Below are 7,987 nucleotides of genomic sequence, written 5' to 3' on the forward strand. Positions count from 1 at the left end.
GATCTGTTGGAGACTGGAGCCAATTGGTCAGCGCAGACTTTCAGGAGACAGTCCATCCGACCCTGAAGCCATTCAAACTACCAGCTGAAGTTTCAGACACTCCAGTCAGTGCTGCCCAAACATTTATTCAGTGCTACCTTTGCTTCATGTTAAAGTCATTCAGGCTGATGAAGGCTGAATCTGTGTGTTGCTATTAACTTTTTACAGTTGTAATTATTATTACAAAAAATTGTTTCACATCTCTATCCAGCTCAGAAATATAGCTTGTCTCGTAAAATTGCTGGACTTTCTGGTGTATGTGAATGCAAAGTGGATAGTTTAGTCTTGAAAACTCACCGGTAATTGCTGGAACTAAGCACAATGATTATAATTGCTATTGTTGCCATCATCTGTTAAAACTGGTGTTTCAAGAAGAGCAATTACATTAGGGCACCGGATGGAAAATATAGAACAAATTTACTGGCTAGAACTACAATATAAAAGCACTTTATAAAAGGTTATTCAATGCATTGGAGCAAATAGAAGTACAGTATTTTGTTTTACCATTTCCCGCATCTTTTTTTTATTCACCATGGAATGTAGTTGTTTCTGACATTTCACAGAAGCTTTTAACTTTTCTATAATGTCTAATTTCAGAGCACAGTAGGACATTTTAGCAATCATTTCCCCTCCTGGGAGATTATGGTGATCATAAATGCATTACGGCAGGCTAGTTTGCGGCCATCCTAAAGTGTGCACTGCTGGGCTGTGATGACAACAGGGAAAAAAAGGCTGCACTTTCTGTCAGCTTGGTGCATTTTTTTTTTTTTTTAAATAAGCTGTTGCAATGAAAAATGCCTCAAATGTCATTCGCAGTCTCAACGGAGTGCTTATGTTTGAATGCATTGTAGGGCAGGAAGCAGAAGTTGTATTGTAGTTGACTGACTTTTGTCAAGTTTGATAGACAGACATGGGTACATGTGGTTGGGGTTCTGTGGGCTGCGTTGTATGGAAATTGATATACAATAACAAACTTGCTGTATCTAGTCATCCATTTAATATTTTTTAATATTTTGTTGGATGATTTCTCGGATGAAGTTTCTTTCATTCGATGCATGAGTGTGTGTTGAGTTGTGGTTCATACATGAATATATATACAGCACATATAGAAATAGTACACAGAACAACCGGGCTTAAGACTTCACAACAGGAATTCAAGACACAAATCAAACTCTGAAAATATCAAAACGGTCACACCAATATTTTGCATTTTATGGGGATTAAATGAATGAATGTAAATGAGTGATGTCGTATTTCTTTACTTTCACTATACAGTACACGCATAAATGAGAAGTCAACCCAAACATTTTTTTTTACAATAATAATTTTTATGTAGCCCCATTAGTCTAAACATGATATTCTGATTAATATTATGTTTGTGGAATATGAATAAATCAACTAAATCCACTTGTTTTTATCCATCTCAGGGGGCGGCCATTTTCCCACTTGCTGTTGACTTAAAATCACATCACAGGTGCTCATCAGGTAACGACCAATCACGACTCAGCTTCAGAAAGCAGGTCAACCGTGATTGGCCAGTACCTGAGCAACTGTGATGTCATTTTCATATAGCTCAGTTTCGCTCCTTGTATGTTATATGTAGTTTCTCATTAGTTTTTTGTCTAATACACTTTTTAATAATCATTTTGATTTACATTTCAACCATTTTTTAAACTATTGAATTTGAAACATGTGATTGGGTTAATTGTACAGCATCTACCAGCCGATACTTTAATTAACATCAATTTTTCACAACAGGAATGGTACCGTGACATAATTGTGATTTTTCAACTTCTGGTACTTCTATCTATAGCTGTTTTTGGCAATTTTCTAAATTATGTGGAAAGTATTTTGATTGGTAATTTTTTTTTCTTTCTTTAAAAAAAAAAAACTATTGTGTGAAATTGTGATTGTGTGGCTCTTAAGTGTAAATAGAAGTGGCTGCCATCAATTTACAGTGAATGGATCTCTGGGTCTCTTCTTCTCATTTGCATATTTCGGTTGCTGTATATATTACCATGTGTTCTTTGTTTCTTTTGAAATACTTGTTAGCAGTTGGTTAACCTTTTAGTAAACTGTTGGAATGGCAATTGTGGATGCCCTCACGGAAGCATCTTCTGAGGAGTTGCTTGACCAGCTCTCTAAAGGCCGGTTACAGCTAGCTCTTTTGTACAACATTGAGGTCAGCTGTGGGATTAAACGCTTGAAAGAAGAGGTTGAAAAAATAACCTTTAAGGTTGCTCCTGGCCATGAAGTCACAATAACGCCTGATGGATCTGCGGCTCAGTCCGTTTAGCCAGCCAGTCTAGCTCCAATTTCAGGTGCTGCTTTGGAGTTAAGGCTTTGCAACAAATGCTATTACAACTTAAGGAGAAACAAAGTCACACTGCAAAAAGGATGGTAGAAAATTCCTGAAAAAAAAATAGGGTCAAAGAAGAAAATTATTACTTCAAATAAGCCAAATTATCTGCCAACAGAACAAGAAAATTGTACTTAAAGTTATCTGTAAGATTTTGAAAAATAAGAAAATAATACTAGGCCCATATCAACCAAAGCGGACTCGAAAATAGTATTTTTTAGACTAAAAACAAGTGATATTGACTTTTTTCAACATGTAATGTATAGAACTATTTTCTTAAAATATAGACGTATTAATTTACAAAAGGCCAACTTAGCCTGAGGGTCAAGCAGCGAGGTAACAGATCTGACAATTATTGTCTTAGCTTAGAAAATGTAACGAAATGCCCCATGAACTGATGATTTTCTCAAGGAAAAAAATGCTCATAATAAACAGCTATATTGCACTTTTGTTTGATTATTTTCATACTTGTATTTTTTCCCCATTTATCTTATTACTAGATTATGCAAAATCTTAAAACAAGAAAATTCAACCCCAGTTCAGAGCCTTTGATGTTGGTTAGTCATCTTAAAATATAGAAAATGTATGTTTTAAGCCTCACAATACTTAAATACAAGCACCCGAAAGGTAAAGCGGAAACTTGACGCTGCAATGCAAAAGAATTGGTCTGTCAGTTCTGTTCCATCAAGTGTTGTGCAAGTATGTGAAACCACTCAGAATGCTTGCAGTGACATATGGCAAAGGTGACTAAGACAGCTTTTTCATCAGCTGATTAGAAGAATTTGGAACAAGAACTTTGGAATCACTGAGAGACCATATGTTTGTCACTAATCATCAAAATTTTCTCTTATAAATTTTCTCTACTCATGCATTCGTCTGCATCACGTTGTCAGATCCATGAATGATGAAATAAAAGCAAAGCCCATCAGGAAAAAAAATAAGCAAATCAATTCTCTTTGCACATATGAGACTGTCCACTGTGAAATGTAAATTTGTGTTTGCATATAGTAAACAAGCAACAGAAAATACTGAAACCGAAAGTAAAATGTTTGTTCTTTTAAGAATCTCTCTTACACGGATCCTGGCGTTAATCACAGCGTTTTCAGTAGCAACCTAACGGTAACAGTAGCAACGTAAGATGGCTGCCCTCTGGCTTCGCGAGGATCAGAGCAGCAGTAGCTGGCCTATTCCAAGGATAGCTCACCAGTGATGGGTATTGTGATTTTCTGTCCAAAAGGTTAACGCCACCTTTGTCAACCTTTCTGGTCCCAGCTAACCTTTTTGATCACATCTATCCTTTTCCCGCACCGCTTATCCTCACAAGGGTTGCGAGCACGATGACATATCTCCAAAATAATATATTCTCTTTAGGTTTCCCAACTGCTCCTGGTTTCCATTACTATTATCATTAAGTGTACTGCAGGAACTCAAATTTGACTACACCATTAAAAGGGCAATACTGTATGTGAAATAATAACACCAACACATTGAGTATGTGAGCGTTTGTAGTTGATGAGTTATGGAATTAAAAAAAATAAAAATAAAAAAGGAGGCATAATCAACATGGTGTTGAAAACTAGTATTTTCTTTGTCTACTTCATATGTGGAATGTGGCAGCTGCATTACTGCGTTTGTGGATGTGAAGATAGAGTGTGTGCGTGAGGGCGGGCGGCACATAGAAGGCGGGGAGCATTGTTGTGAACCCCTTTGTATAACCCGGGTCAGAGGTTGTCGCGAGGAAGAGATCTGGTTCCCATAGTAACTGAATGAAATATATATATCAATTTGAAAATGGATGGCATCTGTGCTTGATCAAATTGGTTTCAGATGTTGCTGATTTAAAAAAAGAAAAAGAGTCCATCTTGATCGGCTAGTAAAGGGATGTTCTGAAGCTTAATTAATTTTATTATTTAAGTTTCTGTCAGTAGATTGGGGGCTTTAGGACCCAGATGCGGGAAGGCAGGGCAAGGAGGCAGAGGTGCAGTCCAAAAAGACGTTTTAATATCTAATCAAAAAAACCTAACTTCAAAATACAAAATAAACTGAACTAACAAAACATGAAGCTAAACATGACAAAACAACTAAGGCAAGACTAACAACATGACATGGATCCTGATCAGGCGAAGAGGTCAGCGTGACGTGGCGAAAGACTTACGACAGTTGCAACAGCAAAAATTAACCGACACAGACAGGGGGGAGACAACCGACTAAATACACCAACACTAATGACATAACAAGACACACCTGGCTGAGGGCACTGATTGGATGACACATGAGGGTAATGGGGAAAGGTGGACACAATCAGGGTTGACACAGACACCACACGAGGAAGGGCAAGTGACCAGAAACGAGAGGAGTCAAACTTTTCACAATAAAACAGGAAATGACAAGAGAAGGGGAAAACAAGGAAAACATGACAGGGAGTAAACAAGACTGAAAATAAACATGACAGAACACTTCCTTAAGTATGTTATTATAAAGAATTGATCTTGAGCAAACCACGCCTCCAAACGGCCAAGGTCCATCAAGCTTGTGTCCGGCTCATAGACTTCCATTCATACATCGATCCAGAAAACTTCTGTCAGCTGCCGTATAACCGTATAATGTTAGCTCAAAGAAGCATGACCATCTTCAAAATTGGACATCAAAGTTATATTTACGATTATTTAATATTTTATATTATCAGGATATCATTACCAGACCACCAAAATACGTTGTTTCATCGACCAGTCATCACCGAAATTGGCGAGTGCTTCCGCATTTTTGGCAAGTTCTTTATGACGCAATGCCAAGGACCATCTTTTTGCAAAAGGTCAATTATCGATATTCATAAGTAAAGCCACTGGTTACGTTAATTTTTATTTTATTTTTATACAATCATTCTCATCAGGGATTCAACAAAAAAAAATCCAGGACCCACACTGTGCTCCCCCTTAGGGGCCTTCTCCCCCCCCCCCCCTCTTTATTTCCTTTGCTTCCCCCTTTCTCATCACAGATATCAAGGCACTGCCTAGCAACTCGTCAAACTTCCCATTCCTGTCTCCCTTTGTTAGTTATCATGTCTTTTCACGTTTCTTGGACGGGTTGAAAATGTCAAATGAATTTCATTGCTCTGTGCTTGTGATGTGGAATGACAATAAAATCAATTTCCACAATAAAACTATTTCCTTATTCATATAAAACTTTTTATTATAGCATATATTTATTTATCTATAGCATTATTAACAAGTGTACCTTCATACCCCCCCCCCCCCGCCCCCCATGTTAGGTATCTTTTGTTTTATATATATGATTTTCATTGTATCTTTCTCACAAAGACCGCCCACACAAAAAAACATGTTGCTATGTATTTTTTAAAAAGGATCATAGATTATCTAACATATTTGACATGCATGTATCTGTACATATGAACACGGAGATATGTTTGTTAATTTCCAGACTCTTCACGTAAACCACTCAGATTATCTTTTTCATATTCTGGAATTATCTGTTTGTGGGAGGGATTAAAAAAGAGCTATATTTCCAGTTTTACCTTTCACATTTTCCTTCAAGTAAAGCATGCTTTTGCATCAGGGTGGGAGGAAGGCAAGTGCAAATGCACTAGCCTCATTATATAGCATTTGCGCCTGATTCACTAAGATCCCAAATAGCATTTGGTCAATTGTGTGTTCACTCGAACAGGCTGAGTGTGCTGTTGGTGGGCATGTTGCACGTGATCTACAAATGCTATTATAACATTCAAAATACAGGGTTGTGCTTGCTCTGTCCTGGCCGGGGTCGACGCCCCCCCCCCCCCCCTTTGGTGGAGGTTTTCGTGCATGCCAGATCCACCACACCAGCATCTACCGAAATTCAAACACAATCTGCTTCTTCCTGTGGTCGTTGAATCGGTGGAGGCTGACGTCTGTGGATCTCACTCTGCTACATCTATCCTTCCTTCCTTCCTTTCCTCAGTCTCTACTTAATAACTTCCCTAATTTGTTGGAATTCACATGTTTCTGGGGTTGGTGAAAGACTCTGGTTGGTAACCCGGTGCTAGATTTTACTTTCCTTTCTTTTCTTTGATCCTTCTTCGGGTCCCCTGACAACCTCACGACTCTAGCTGGATTCTGAAGTATTCGGTTTAGGTGAACAGTATGGGATTTTTTAAAATAGGTTTTAGGTGAATTAATGGGTACACACTCACACACGCCCGCACATGCATAAAAAAACAAAATAAAAAAAAGAGAGAGAGAGCAATGATAATGACATGTCAAATCGGTAAAATTACCGAATGAACAATACTGAGCTCTCTCTCCAAAAAATAAATAACATTCAAAATACATGATCTGCCGCTAACAGTTGTGTTCACTCACGCCAACAGATTGATTGTGTGCGCTGTTGTCAACGGGTGTAAAAGTGGTGGAGATAGCTTATTAAAAATTTGCGCTGTCGGTAGCATTGATGTTTGCCCCATGGAACATTAAGGAGACAAGCACAAAATGGATTATGAAGGGATGGAAATGGAATTGTTAGTGGAAGACAATCAAAAATGTTACTGAAAATAAATCTATGACTGATAGTTTTGGTGAAGCGAGTAAGCACGTACAGTCCTGTCGTGTCGTTGTTGTTTGCAAACATGACGTCATTCTTTATTAATGAAATAAGATCGCAGTGTTTTTGTTTTGTGGCATCTACTCTGAAAACTAACTAGTAATCTATTTATTTTGTGTAAATAAAATGTGTGTCAATAAGTGAAATTTAAGCGTAATTTTTGTTGATATCCTCACACATTAAATGGTATATAAGCATCTAAATGAGGCTACTCTTATAAGACTTTCTCTCTATGTATACTGTTTTCAGAATGAAAAATAAGCCAAGTATGTAATTATCGTAAAAAAAAAAAAAGTTTGAGAATTATTGTGGTCCAGGGTCAGCCGTCCTCTCAGGTTGGAAGTAAAAGGAGCAAGGTCAGAGACACCGGTATTTAGCCACAGTAAGGGAGGCCGAGCTCAAAGGGAGGGCTTAAAAAGAGGGCACGCGAACTTCTTTCGCTCCACTTTCACGTCCCCCAATTCTGACAGAGTTAAATGGCCTTGGCGGGGGACTGAGCGGCTGTACACATTACAGCCGAGACTCAACAGCGAGAGTCAAAGAAGGCCTGTAATTTCTGCCATTTCAAAGTGTGAGCTGAAAATCAGAGTGATGGCCACTTTTCTATTATTATTCCTTTTGCAGAGTGCTGGCTGAAGAAAACAACCAGCATTCGGAACATGTCCATCAGTCGCTACAAGCATTCAGAAATTGTATTTGTTATGCTGTCATGTACAGTTTGCAATGGTGAAAAGCACGGAGTGAATTGAATATTAAAGCAGGGCCGAAACCCATCATGCACCTGCCCTTTTTCCATCCTGCTACCTATCACTCATATTGTAAAATACTGCCAATACTATGTTAATTTCCACCTTGCACTTGCATAATCTAACGGCAGCTGTATTTTTCTTTTCTGCCTTTACAATGATACTGATGCTTGTTTTTGACGGAATCATTCCCACTAACGTCATACCTATGGACAATTTAGTCTTCAATTAACCGCAAGGCGGCATGGCT

This window comes from Vanacampus margaritifer, chromosome 6 (genome assembly GCF_051991255.1).
Source record: "Vanacampus margaritifer isolate UIUO_Vmar chromosome 6, RoL_Vmar_1.0, whole genome shotgun sequence".
Taxonomy (NCBI): domain Eukaryota; kingdom Metazoa; phylum Chordata; class Actinopteri; order Syngnathiformes; family Syngnathidae; genus Vanacampus; species Vanacampus margaritifer.